At 40.5% G+C, this 15,421-nt stretch overlaps 2 long non-coding RNA genes across 2 annotated transcripts; one reads left to right on the forward strand and one right to left on the reverse strand.

Annotated features, from left to right (window-relative positions):
- Window positions 1-774: 774 nt before the first annotated feature.
- LOC109244214 lies at window positions 775-2,808 on the forward strand. The gene is made up of 2 exons (XR_002070678.1): window positions 775-1,308; window positions 2,519-2,808. It is a non-coding gene; the product is annotated as an uncharacterized LOC109244214 (long non-coding RNA).
- Window positions 2,809-13,797: 10,989 nt separating this feature from the next.
- Window positions 13,798-14,676, reverse strand: LOC109244210. Its single transcript, XR_002070677.1, has 2 exons — window positions 14,453-14,676; window positions 13,798-14,355 (listed from the first exon to the last, which is right to left on the reverse strand). It is a non-coding gene; the product is annotated as an uncharacterized LOC109244210 (long non-coding RNA).
- Between the last annotated feature and the right edge of the window lie 745 nt (window positions 14,677-15,421).

Raw genomic sequence — 15,421 nt, forward strand, 5'->3', positions numbered from 1 at the left:
TTGCCTCACATGAATTACTCCCACAAAATCAAAACAAAAATGTTTGTTTTATTGTGTGCAATTTTGTGAATTTTCGTGATATTTTTGTTATTGTTTGCATTTGCGTGTGCACGTTTATTTGAGTAAAATTAATAAGAAAATACAAAAATAAATTGCATTTTTGCATTTAGGATTTAATTTTTACAATTAGGGTTAATTAAGAAAGTGTTTGTTTTTACAAAAAATGAAAAAATCACAAAAAATAACATACTTCGCATTTTAGTGTTAAAATGTCGAACTGTGTAATTTTGTTTTAAATTTAACATGTAGTTATTTTGTGAAAATTACTATTTAGAGTTAATTAGTTTAATTTAGGTTTGTATTTTTATTTTAATTAGAATTTTAGAAAATGAAAGGAAAACAAAGGGATCCGGATTTGGGCCAACAATCCAAAGCCCAAACCAAATTTACCCCAAACCCGGTCAAAACCGACCCCTTACTCGGCCCAATACCTGTCCCAACCCAGCCTGCCACCAGCGAAACCAAACGACGTCGTTTGGGCGTGATGTGATCTGAACCATTCATTTCGTCTTGATCCAACGATCCAAAGACGTTCTCATAACACGGTCCGCGCCCAACCCATTCCCATCAAGGACCGATCCGGTCTCAGAGACGTCTAAACGACGCCGTTTCGTTAAGTCAAATGATCCTGGCCATTGATCTTAATTGATCTAACGGCCTGGATTCATTCCACCCCTTCATATATATATATATTTCCAAACAGACCCGCCCCCCCCAAACCAAACCCTCCCTTTTGCCTTCGTCTCTAACCTTCAGAGACGAAACCTAACGCCACCGCCCACCACCGCGTCGGGAATCGCCTATGGCGGTGGTCGGCGTCCAAACAGCCCCAAAATTACACCGTCGATTCACCTCGACCTCCCCATCCCCGATCCACCCTTATCTTCCTTCGAATCGACTCAGAACCCTTCAAATATTAGTTTAAGTCCAGAAACCCTAGCGCCGCCACAAAATCCCCTGGTGGCGGCGCCACCTCCCCTTAGCCTCAAATCAACACCAGATGATCACCACACTACCCTCACCCCAAGTCCCTTACCAGCTCTCCCCGAACCCCCCTCAAATTGCTCGAATATCAAATCTGAACCCTAAGTTCACGAACCCTAAAATACAAAAGGTCTATAAGGATTTTTTCGGCCAGATTGGACCTTATTCTTGGGTTTTCACTTGAAAATACAAGCTTAAGGTCTAGTCCGACCGGAAATTAAAGACCTACCAAAGTTTTGATTCGAGTCCAGTTGAATTTCTGAGGTATCCCTTCCCCATCCTTTCATTATTAAATTTTGTCTGCCATTTTTGTTTGCCCTTGTCAATTATTTCTTCCTTCTCTTTCGGACTTTTTATTTGGTCCAGTTTTATCAGTTTTTTTTAAGCATGTATTATAAACTGTTAAATTAATGAATAGGTTTATCTATTAGTCCGAATTTTGTAGTTATTTGGACCTTTGTTTGAGATTACCCGAATTCCCTGTATTTCTTAGTTACCATGTTGAACTGTTGGTTTGTTTTGGAATGTGTTTGTTGGTTTAATAGGATTAAAAAGAGTCAATAGATTGGGTCGATTAGCTGTAAACCTAAACTTGGTTAGCTTTGGGTCAAAACTAACCCAGGCTAGTTCTGGAATTAAGTAGCAGGGGCTTATTGATTAAATGAGAAGCTTAAGGGCTAATTAATAGAATTAAGGGAATTATAACTAGGTGGCATGACAGCACTGTTGTCAGGGCACGCGTGGATTAAAAACAGGCTGCCCATACCATGTTTGAATTTAATAAAAGGAAAAGGGAGTTAATGGGGCTGACAGTCTGGGCGGGAAATCAGGGAATATGATGGGGTAAGGGATTTTTAATTAGAAGTGGGAATGGCAGGTTTGTGAAGTGCTCTTAGGAGCTGGAAATTGGAAAAAAAGAGTTTTATATAGAATGACACTTAGAGAGAAAAAGGGGGGATACGAAATAGAGAGAAAGAGAAAAAAGAGAGACGGAGATAGACACTAGAAAAGAACCTGAGATACACCTGAAAGAGAACACTTGGAGAGCTAGAGAACACCTTAGGAACACTTCGAGAGCTAAAGAACACCTGAACACCTTAACACTTGAACATCTTAAGACCTGAGAAAACACCACTGTTTTATTGAGATTTTGGGTTCTGATTTCAACTGGTATTGGCTGTTTTGCACCTGAAGTTTCCTGAGTATCCTGGAACCAATTTCTAGTTTGTTTGAGTCTGTTCAAATTATTTTCAGTTAGTTTATTGGTTGATTTGGGTTTCAAACACTTCCTGGTTTGGTTTCAAGTTTGAATTTGGCTTGTTCAAGTCAATTTTGGGCTGTCTATTGGCTGTTTCATTGCTGGGATTCCAGACTTTGCTGTGGTTTTCTTGGCTTGTTGAACTGCTACTTTATTGCTGCTGAACTTGTTGTTTGCTGCTACTGACTGCTCCTTCTTCATTATTGTAACTTCCAGGTACTCATTTGATCTACCATGGCCTAAGAGCTAAGGAACTTGTAGCTAAAGTTTTGATTGAAAATAATAGGCTGACTTAAGGGCTCGAGATGCCTACGTCTCTATTTGTTCATATATTCTTATTCTGTTTTGCTTGTGTATACATTAGTCTTCATGTTAGGTCGTGTAGTAGCAATATTTAGAACTTGACAAATTGGAACTCTTGATGTTTGGTATAACTGGACTGTATAATTGGGCTGGACTACATCGGCTACGAACTGTAGATCATGTTAGCATTTAACATTTAGTTATTGTAGTTGAAGCGGTCTAGTTATTGTAGCATATAAAATAGCATTCAACATTTAGCTGTGTTAGTATAGCTGTTAGTGCAATTAGATTTTAGATGGAACTCTAATACTAAGGCAGAGTTGAATCCATGGCCACTGGATTTAGAAATAATTCGCATAGGTTTAAACGAAGTGCTGAAATTAGGCCTGAAACCATTTTTTAGTATATAAATCCACGTCCAGGTTTGGAAAATAGATCCAAAATCAGTATTGTGGTTTAAACTATTCAATAGTTTAATCGATACATCATATGATCTCACCTTGGCTTTCAAAAAATGATCTCAACTGGTTTAGTGGTATAAATAGTTTCACTTTTTATCATTTGATTCTGCTAATCATCAGATTACTCGCCTTTGTCATTTTATAAGTACTGCATATGATAATCTTCCTGCTTTAATCTCATTTCCTTGTGTGAATGACGGTAGAACTGGTATCCAAACCAGCGTAGGCAGTTAAAAGCTGGTTCTGAAATCGAAATTTCAATATTGAGTTAGTAACCATGTTAGTTAACCATCTTGGGCCTCCAGATAAATTCTCAGAATTCATAGTATTAATCCATTAACTTAATGAATCTGATTGCGTGTCCACAGTCATGGGCCAACCATTGAGGCCCAACAAAATCATTGGAGGCTGAAAATATTTTAAGATCATGGGGATTAATTTGCAATATAAATTTGAGTTAGGTAGCGGGTTTTCGAGTTAGGTAGCGGGTTCAAATTAAGAGGGCCCTCCCTTTTGTTTGATTTCGAACTTGAACTCGAGGCCCGACTTTATAAATGCAAATTAATTAGGCCCGTTTTAGAGACAAAGAAATAGAAAACCTTAGTTTGCTTTAGGTTGGCCTTTAAATAAAAAATGAGATGAGCCTCGCCAAATTGCGGGGGCCCTCATTAAATGCTTATATTAAAATACTTAGAATTCGGGACGTGCCGTTTAGCCAATTTTCACGGCCTCCCGCAAAGATAAAAACACGTTAGTCGCTTTAGGCGCGTTTTTAATAATTTTACCTTCCTTAATATGGGTGCGCATTTCATGCGACCCAAATCCAAATCCCAAAACGTTGAGTGAGAATGTGTTGAGGATCCGGGTGCATTTCATGTGACGTGATCCAAAAATACGTTTTTAAACGACGTTCATTTTCTTAAAAAGATCCAACTAAAAGCGGTAATAATGTTAAAATTGCACCATAAGGATAACATATATGAAAAATAAGATTTTAGCCAAATATAGTAGTTGAGCGACCGTGCTAGAACCACGGAATTCGGGAGTGCCTAATCCCTTCTCCCGGGTTAATAGAATTCCTTACTCGGATTTCTGGTTCGCGACTGTAATACAGAGTCAAACCCTTTCCTCGATTCGGGATTCAAACCGGTGACTTGGGACACCATAAATCTCCCAAGTGGCGACTCTGAATCTTTTAAATAAACGAATCCCGTTTCGATTGTCCTTCAATTGGAAAAACCCCTTTTATTATACCCTTGCGGGGTGTAGGTAAAAAGGAGGTGTGACAATGAGCCTTTAAAACATTCTGCCCAGCTCTCACTTTTGCTTACTCGCGATCGCGGAAAACGCCTTGCGATCGCGAAGCATAGCCCACATTTTACACTACGCGATCGCGTATACCCTCACGCGAACGCGATGCTCAGAATCTTCCAACTACGCGATCGCGACTGATACCACGCGACCGCGCTTCACAGCAACATAAACCTACGCGACCGCGACCCTATTTATGCGAACGCGAAGAGAAACCTGGATGCCCCCTGAAATAACTCTACGCGATCGCGAGCCTCCTCACGTGATCGCGAAGAGGAAACACCTGCAATAGAGCTGGAGCCAAAACCTGCAATTTTCTGCAATTTTTCCAACATGAAATGGTCCGATTGACTACCCGAAACTCACCCGAGGCCCTCGGGACCTCAACCAAACATGCCAACCTATCCCATAACATCATTCAAACTTGTTCCAACCTTCGGAACGCTCAAACCGACATTAAAACACCAAATTCGTATCGGATTCAAGCCTAAGAATCCAAAATCTCCTAGATTACGCTTTTGATAAAAACCCCAACCAAACCACGACTGAATGACCTGAAATTTTGCACACACATCCCAAATGACACAACGAAGCTACTGCAACTCTCGGAATTTTATTCCGACCTCTATATCAAAATCTCACCTATCAACCGAAAAATGCCAAAATCTCAATTTTGCCAATTCAAGCCTTAACCTTCCACGGACTTCCAAAACGCATACCAATCACGCTCCTAAGTCCCAAATCACCTAACGGAGCTAATCAAATCATAAAAATTCCAATCCGAGATCATATACAATCAAGTCAAATCTTGGTCAAACCTTTCAAATTTAAAGCTTCAAACTGAGAATTGTTCTTCCAAATTCGTTCCGATTTCCCTGAAAACCTAAACCAACGATTTACACAAGTCATAATACATCACACGGGGCTAATCATGCCCGAAATCTGGCGATCAAAGTGCAAAATCTCAAAATTACCGGTCCGGTCGTTACATCCTCCCCCACTTAAACATACGTTCGCCCTCGAACGTGCCCATATTTGTTCTAAAAGCCAACCAATCGCTGAATAACCTTACCATGCATATACCCGGGGGTGATCCCACATCACCCTATCTCATATAGGTACGATAACATATTGTAACTGAATTTACACAATCCAATCTTGCCCCTAAACCATAGAACCACATTTTCACTTCTGAAATCATCAATACGATCAGAACCTCACACCTATACTCTGAATAGGCCCGAACCAGCTGTAATAACCCATGCCTGCAACCTCAGGTGCAATTTTCGGATATACCACATAATTCAAACACATGTAGTGATAACTTCCATTCACAGCAGCGGCACACAACACTCGAATACCGGTAGAAAACCTCTTATCAACTAAAGTTTCATTCCAACACTTTTGTATACTGCCAATGATGACTAAAACACGCAGTAAGCCATAACCATTTCTCAAATCAACCATTCATGAAGCACTTCTCCTTGTCAATTACCATAGCAAATTTTCGAGCCGAACCTCGATATTATCCTTCCAACATGCTGCAATCGAATCCGTTCGCATTCATTAGTGATCCAATGATCTCCTCTAATCCGACACACTACTCTGGTGACATGTCACATCAATACAGGCCTAAGACACAACTTGTACAATACACGCACCAATAGGCAACAGTCCGAACATACTCAAATCATGAAAATAACTTAAATGAAAGAGCTGTACCTCAAGCTCACCAGGACCACCACAACACAAGGCTGAGGACCCGCCCTACATCATAGAAATAGAACACACGAATCTAACCCGAAGGATAATACCTCCACATAATCTTCGCTGTAATGCGCACACGGCTCCACATGAAACACCTCAAGCCACTATGCGCGAAATCGACAACCACGCACAATTTGGTGTCTAGAACCAAAGCAAATCATTACACCCACGGTGAAACAAATAACATATACCACGCAAACCCGATAGGACATAACCGATACGCCATTCACCGAGCAACACCCAATTACTCTCCCCGCTCGACTTCCACTATGAACCCCAATAGAACCGCACCATGTGTGCCCACAACCAACAAATCATAACGTCTCGCAACACAGAAAGGTATCTCATAGATCTCTCCAGTTCACTAATAAGCTCAATAACGGTCGAATCAAAACATCCCTCAATAATACAATTTGGGGCCAACCAAGCCGACTCAAGCTAGAACATGCATCCGCACCGGCCTGCCAACGAACTCCCCATCGAGGAAATCCCGACTAAGAAAGACAATCCTTCCTAGCCATCCGCTGGGTCTTCGAGATACAAAGTCACTCCACCAGGACACTATCCGTCGAACCTCGCCACTCAATCCGTGGCATTTCCGGCATGGCCAACAGCGCCGCCTTAGCGCAATAGTCCAGAATGGCACAACACGGAGACAACCAGTCTAAACCCTAATATCACGTCCAAAATCTAGCATACCAAGCAACAAAAGATCCACTCGGGCCTACAAATCTCGATAGTCGCTAAACAGTGTCGATAACACGCGACCCACAACCACAACATAGCCTGAATATGAGAACTTACGTCTCCAAATCCATACAGCACATGAATCACCATATCTGATCCCTAATTTCGCCGTCCGAATACATGCCACACCTCTAATACTCAATCATTTCACGAGGGATACTCTAACATTCTTCTGTGCCACCAAGCAACCTCGAACATCAGCAGTCGATCTAGCCAGAAAGTGCCGCAATACTACCGAGTGCCATCAACTTAATCACACTGCCCTTTTTCTGAAACATATACTCTCGTCAAATCACTTTCAATTCGCACTACCATTTCCTTAGTCATCTGAGGCTACCTGCTGCCTAAGAGTTTTATGAACTTCCTTTCAGAACTGAACTGCAACCTAACACACGTAAATCTCAATCCTCCACAACGCACCGCATATACCATACCATCCTAGGATAACATGAGAACTTCATCTCCCTTCCGAACCACAAACATCTACATACTCAACTAGTTAAGAACTTTCCATTGGTCCCATCTAGAAGAAAATCACTATACATCCCATGCTCCGCATGCCCATAGAAAATATACATCTCCAAACCGCGATAAAGCCCATCAAGAACTCTCCGAGTCCCCCTTGCAAAAATCAGACCTGACAGGACTGAATCCTTCTAACTCGACCAAGCTAAGCAAGCCATCAAAACCTAAGAGCATTGCTACAAAATACCTGTGAGAACTCATTACCTCGAACACGCACAAGGAACTAATCATATCCTTACCATACCGGTCCGGTCTACTATCAAGCTATTCCATCTATCTAAGTTTCCTCCTGATTCATCTTCAACTCGATATTCCCTCTTGCTGTAGCACCACAATTCCTCAACCCAGTCTTACCACACGAGACCCAAGCATATAACCACACTGTCTAAGACCCATAAGCCGCTGAATACTCTCTTAAATATTCCCAAAAGCACCACATTCCAAAATACTTTACTCTGAAGAACTTCCTGCGAATCTAAATCTGCTACCTTTACCTTCCTGATACTGATACATAGAATCCCATAACTAATAGAAATACCACAAGTCTTGACCTCTTCCAATGAAAACTCAGTTTCTAACCACATATACAACTTAAAGATATCCAATTGTTACATGTAGAATCTTGAACACATTAGAACCATTCTCGAGAGCCATGCACTCTATTCAAACTGCAATTAGTCCGATCAAATGAGCCGAACAACCCGTGCCTGATTGGCACTCCGACACCGCAAAATGTAATCTCATCCCAATACAACCAAGCAACTTCCTACTCCATGCATCGAGCATTCTTGCCAGCAACAACTCAAGACATCCCGTGATTCTCACACACCTATGAAGCATAATATAACCTTTTTCAAAAAATTTCCTTTACTCGAGCCATCCTCGGCCTCAATTTCCGCAAGTCATAACTGACTCACTGCACGTCTCAAACTGGGACCAACATAGCACCTAACTGTGGAATCAACTAATCAATAGCGGACTCCCCCACTTGGCTCGAAGCGATAGATCAACACACACTCAATAACTCATAACGCATATACTCTATTGATGCCATAATACTGTAGTGAGATTAAACTCAAATCCTTTGTAAGCTTGTGAAAACACAGATCATCTAGTACTTTAAATCTTCTGCACATCTCGCACTCACTCTCGGAACCGTTAAGCCCACTCTCTCAAGCGACCCAATTTATATTCTGATACATATACTTCACTTGCAAAAGAGATCTTCTAATAAACGACATAAGGATCACACAACCTCAGGATACTCCGCAGGAGATAACCCACCTGCTTTGCCTCCAACTAACATTCCTGTATACCTTCCACCGTCATAAACCGTACGCAGTCAACTTGAGTCTGAACTCATTCCGCAACATGAAATTTTTCTTCACTCACAACTAGAAAACATGAAAAGATTCTTCACACGCCTATAATTCGTTCATAAGATTACATCTTGCAGTCACAACATACTCATCACATAGTTATCCAACCGTCACTCGCACTAATAGGGACACTACCGAATATATAAGCTCAAAAACACTTGCTCACACAATCAGCACCTCGGTGCTCAAGCCATAGGCAAAGATCCGACCTCGAGTCCTCCAGATTGGACCTACATCAAACTCACAGAGATCACATCTCGCCCCTCGATCAGGGAATCACAAGCCATCAAGGCACATCTGATACTGAGCGCTCACGCGCGTATACGAACGCGTGGAAGGAATTCGAAGAGTTACATTTCAAGCAGAATCAAGGTCGTACGATAAGAATTCAAGAATGTGAGGCTTTTCCTAAAGGTTCTGCAGCCTCTCGAGGATAAATACAGACGTCTCCGTATCGATCCGCAAGACTCTACTAAACCTGCTCATGACCTAATCTCTGATACCAACTTGTCACGACCCCAAATCGGGCCCGGTCGTGATGACACCTCTCGTGAAGACAAGGCCAGCTGACACAACTCCCAATTCAATTCAATAATTTAAATGAGTCAATTTAATGTCTTTTCAATTAATCAAATATTGCATAACGTGAGTTTAAAAGAAACACTACGGAAAGAAAAACAGCCCGACATCAGGGTGTCACAAGTCACGAGCATCTATAAAGATCTGTAATACAACTAAGTGCTAAAATAGCCTACAGACTAATGAGAGAAGAGAGAGAAGGGCAGTGCTGCGAACGTCGGCAGCTACCTGGCAAATCTCCGATGACTCTGCCTCCGATGAGCCAAAATCCGCCACTGGGTGTGGAAATACCTGGGTCTGCACACAGAGTGCAAGGAGTAAAGTGAGTACTCCAACTCAGTGAGTGATAAAGGTAAATAACAACTGAGCAGTAAGAAATCACGTAAAACATATCAACATGTTGTATAGAAGCAGTTCAAATCCAGTGAGAAAGCAGAGAAACTGTAGAATCTCTTTAAAATATCTTAGCTCAGTTTAGATTTCTTTAAAAATGACTTTTCAACAATTACGCAAATGAATGCCAAAACAGTTAGTGCAGATAAGCACAGAAATCCGCCTCTCGGGCTCAAAACCATAGTTTAATAGATAAATGACAGTAAATATGAAAGATAAACACATAAAGATTCGCCCCTCGGGCACAATGTCAACAACCTCGCCCCTCGGGCAATATCTCAGAACAATATCAGCCCTTCGGGCAATCACAAAGATCGGTACCAGCCCCTCGGGCAATCACACAGAACAATACCAGCCCCTCGGGCTATCAAATAGAATAATGTCAGTCCCTCAGACTATATCACACATCACAATGGGTACCCGCGCTCACTAGGGTGTAGAGACTCCGGGAGGGGCCCCTTACGGCCCAAGCACAATATCAAGCCATCTCGTGGCATCAAATGTAGGCCCTCGGCCTCATATCAGTCAAGCCACCTCGTGGCGTATATATGTATCTCAGGCCCTCGGCCTCATAAGTAATATCAACAATCCACATCCTGGTGTACATATCTCAATCCCTCGGCCTCAATCAGTATCAGTGTTTCCTCACAACTAGGCCCTCGGCCTTACTCAGTCAAAAATACTCATAAGCCCCTCGGGCATTAGTAAAACAGTATTTCTCAGCCTAAAACATAATTTAAAATATCGTTTAAGTCTCAAAACGCAGTAAAAACGGTTGAGTGGTAAAACAATGGAAAATAGCATGCCTGGGTTCAATTAATAAGTCAAAGCAGTGAGGAAATAGTAATAAAAATCCCCGAAGGGTTCAAATAGTTGGCACGAAGCCCAAATATGGCAATCAGCCCAAATCATGATGACAACAAATAAATTTCAGTCAAATACGCGGTAAAATCATCAATCGGGACGGACCAAGTCACAATCCCCAATATTACACGACCCCACGCTCGCCGTCAAGCGTGTGCCTCACCTCAATATAGCACTACGATATGCAATCCGGGGTTTCAAACCCTCAGAACATCATTTACAATCATTACTCACCTCGAACCGGGGAAATATCTAGCTCGCGACGCCTTTGCCCCTCAAATCGGCCTCCACGCACGTCGAATCTCCAGGTGATTCCCCTTGAATCCCTCTTCAATCCTCTTCAAAAAGCTTCAAAATTGACCAACAATGAAGGAACTTAACCTCAAATTCGCGGAAATGAGCCTTTAAAACAATCTGCCCAGCTCTCACTTTTGCTTAACCGCGATCGCGGAAAACCCCTAGCGATCGCGAAGCACAGCACACAATTTACACTACGCGATGCGTATACCCTCACGCGAACGCGATGCTCAAAATCTTCCAACTACGCGATCGCGAATGATACCACGCGACCGCGCTTCACAGCAACATAAACCTACGCGACCGCGACCCTATTTACGCGAACGCGCAGAGAAACCTGGATGCCCCCTGAAATAACTCTATGCGATCGTGAGCCTCCTCACGCGATCGCGAAGAGGAAACACCTGCAACAGATCTGGAGCCAAAACCTGCAATTTTCTGCAATTTTCTCAACATGAAATGGTCCGATTGACCACCCGAAACTCACCCGAGGCCCTCGGGACCTCAACCAAACATGCCAACCTATCCCATAACATTATTCAAACTTGTTCCAACCTTCGGAATGCCCAAAACAACATTAAAACACCAAATTCGCATTGGATTCAAGCCTAAGAATCCCAAAATCTCCTAGATTACGCTTTTGATCAAAAACCCAACCAAACCATGTCCGAATGACCTGAAATTTTGCACACACATCCCAAATTACAAAACTAAGCTACTGCAACTCTCGGAATTTCATTACGACCTCTATATCAAATTCTCACCTATCAACCGAAAAACGCCGAAATCTCAATTTCGCCATTTCAAGCCTAAACCTTCCACAAACTTCCAAAATGCATTCTGATCATGCTCCTAAATCCAAAATTACCTAACGGAACTAACCAATTCATAAAAGTTCCGATCCGAGATCATATACAATCAAGTCAAATCTTGGTCAAACCTTTCAAATTTAAAGCTTCAAACTGAGAATTGTTCTTCCAATTTCGTTCCGATTTCCCTAAAAACCTAAACCAACGATTTGCACAAGTCATAATACATCATACGGGACTAATCATGCTCGAAATCTGGTGATCAAAGTGCAAAAGCTCAAAACGACCGATCGGGTCATTACAAGCAAGTGTCTAGTAGAGTCTTGTGGATAGGTATGATGACGTCCATATCTATCTTCGAGAGGCTACAGGGCATTTAGGATATACATCTCATCTTTATTTCCTTATCGTGCGACATTGATTCAGCTTGAAGCATAACTCTTTGAATTCCTTCCATGCATTCCTATGCGCACATAAGCGCTTGGTATCAAATGTGCATCAACGCTTGTGATTCTATGGATGAGGTACGAGATGTGATTTCTATGTGATGATGATGGGCCAGCCTGGAGGACTTGAGGTCGGGTTTTGACTGTAGCTTGAGCATAGAGATGTTGATTGTGTAACCACATGCTTTTGAATTTATATGTCCGGTAATGTCCCTATTAGTGGAATTTGTGGCTGGATGGCTACGTGATGAGTATGCTGTGACTGCGAGATGTGTTCGTATGGTTTGAATGTGACGAAAAGAGCTTGATTGAGATATAAATTGGGTGATTGATTTCCGTCTTGATTTAACGTATAGTCTCGAGTTATGGGTGTGTTGAAGGATCTTTCATGTTGTGTAGTTGTGGAGTGAAGTGGATTTTCATGTCGTGATATGAGTTCAGACTCAGGAAGATTAGGTGATTGCGTAATAGTTATGACTGTGGAAGGGTATAGAGAGATGTCAGTTTGAGGCAAATCAGTGGGTTATATCCTGTGGGGTGTCCTGAGGTTGTGTGATCCCTATGTTGTTTTTTAGTGAGTTCTCTTTTACCGGTGAATTATATGTGTAGCAATCTGGGTTAGGATCGCTTATGAGAGTTGGCTTGACTGTTACAAGGGCGAATGCAAGATTTGCAGATGATTTGAGATATTAGATGGTTTGTATCACATGAGCTTATGAAGGATTTAGTTGAATCTCACTACGGTATCATGGCAGTAATAGAGTATGGGCATTGTGAGTTATTGTGTGTTTTGATCTATGGCTTTGATCCAAGTGGGGGAGTCTGCTATCGATAAGTTAATTTCATGGTTATATGTTGTATAGGTTTCAGTTTGAGGTATACTTGTGGATAAGTTATGATTTGTAGAGGTTGAGATCGAGGTTGACTCGAGTAAAGGAATTTTTGGATATGAGTTGTATTGTACTTTATGGGTATATGGAAAACATTGAATGATTGAGTTGTTATTAGTAAGGGATGTAGTCTGCATGGAGTAAGGATTCACTCAGTTTCTTAGAAGTGTGGATTACTCCTTAGGGTGTTAGTGTGCACATGGGGCACGGGTGATCATTCGGTCCGTGTGATCGCTTTAACTGAGATTCGAGCAGAGTGGATGATTCTCGAGAAGGTTATAATAGATTCAAGATTTATATGTAGCAATTGGGAATCTTCAGGATTTGTATATGGCTAGAATCAGAGATTTAAGTTGGATGGTGTCGAGACTTGTGGCATTTCTATATCCTTATGGATTCTATATTTCAATATCAAGAAGGTAAAGAAAATGGCTTTAGATTCGCAGAAGGTCTCTTCAGAGTAGGTGTCTCGGTTGTGGTACTTTTGGGGGTGCTTAAGAAGGAATGTGTGTGTGTGTATTGGTATGTTTTACTCACAAGCTAGTTTAGTTTCATTGTTGTGCCTCATAAATTAAACCTTAAAATTAAGTTTGTTGGAGAATTGTTTCATAATTAAGATGATGAAATTAATATGCTGAATTAGGAGAAATGTTATTGGAAAGATCGGCCTTTCACATGCATGCATGCATACCGCAGCATATCATTTGGTAAAAACACTTGCTACTAAAGTTAAAGATGGGTTCTAAAATTCATTAAATTGAAATCAAGCATGTTACAAGAGAATTATACTCCCTAATTCACGGTGCCTTTAATAAGACTAGAACTTAGGAATTATAATGTTGGACCCCTGGATACAGCCTCTTTGATCGCTACTTGGTGGGCATGAAACGAACTGCTTCAATGTAGTGTCCATACATAAGTATATCTCATGCAGAAGAATATGATTGCCATTCTTCTTGCATGAGATGTAGATATCGTTGTTGTTACCAACCAGTTTATGAAGAGCACTGTTTATGTCCGTTTTTGTGCGAACAGTATTGTTTGATGGTATAATGTTTGCATCAGTCAAGTAAACGAGCAGATTCTTCTTGTTATTTATTACAATCATATTGGCATGCACTGTTACCGCTCCCTTGAAATAATCCACAAGTGAGAGAGACTGAATTGAACATAGTCCATGTTTCCTCCACTGGTATTTCCAGAAATTTCGGTTCGTATTGCCATATTTCAAATTTGGCCAAATAACTCCGAGATTTGCTTTCAAGGTTTGGTCATTAATCAACTACGCACGCAAAACATAAACAAGTACAAAATTATACTCATTATACAAAAAGATAATTACGTATAAAAAGAAAATTAAAAGAAAACATATAGCATACCATATTATCTACTTTTCGGTTTTCAATTGAAGGTAAATCACCTTGACAGAATTCTATGCTTTTTCCTGTAACGGTTTATGGTACAATAAGTTGGAGGCCACTGTAACACGTACATCATATAGTGATATTGGCCATTCGTAACTTCGGGGGTGCACACAAGGGTAAAAAGCAAGAGTATTGTAATCAACTCCATAATTAAGTGAGTATGAAATATAATGATTTTTGCTGAATGATGTGTGGTTCAACTCATCACATCTGCTATTTATAATGGATTGGGGCTCAGCTAATTCTTATTGCGCCCTTTCGGTCTATTAACATGTTATACAACAACAACAACAACAACCCAGCATAATCTGGAGAGGGTAGTGTGTACGCAGACCTTACCCCTATTAACATGTTATCTTGATCAATATTACTTCCTTGTTTCACATTTTTGTTTTACTATATAACTTCTTTACAAAATTCTACAAAATAAATATAATATATTTGACGTTCATAAAATAAAAGTATTACATGATCTCTTATCAGTTGAATAAAAGAAATAATCCTATAAAAATATGTTTTATTTAATTTACCGATCTATTACAAAATCATATAACTGAAATAATAATATTTACAATTAATCTTAAAATTGAATATATATCGTAAGCAATTAGAGTGTTTTTCCATATGCAATGGTATATATATGTATCAAAGAAAAGGGATTTGGTAACAAGAAACTTTTATTAAAGAGAGCTTGTCTTTTTATTCGGCTACTAGGAGTAGGAGTGTACATGGATCGGTTGGTTCAGTTTTTTATCAAAACCAAACTAACTATATCAATTTGGATTAGTTCGATTTTGTTGGATTTTTAGATCTTTTTTGTTATATGAATATTATTTTAATTTCATTTTGTTAAATTTTTGATAAGTAACTATATGTTTAGTAAAAATTAAAAAAAATAACAAATATATAATCTATTAAAATATT

Source organism: Nicotiana attenuata, unplaced genomic scaffold (assembly GCF_001879085.1).
Source record: "Nicotiana attenuata strain UT unplaced genomic scaffold, NIATTr2, whole genome shotgun sequence".
NCBI lineage: Eukaryota > Viridiplantae > Streptophyta > Magnoliopsida > Solanales > Solanaceae > Nicotiana > Nicotiana attenuata.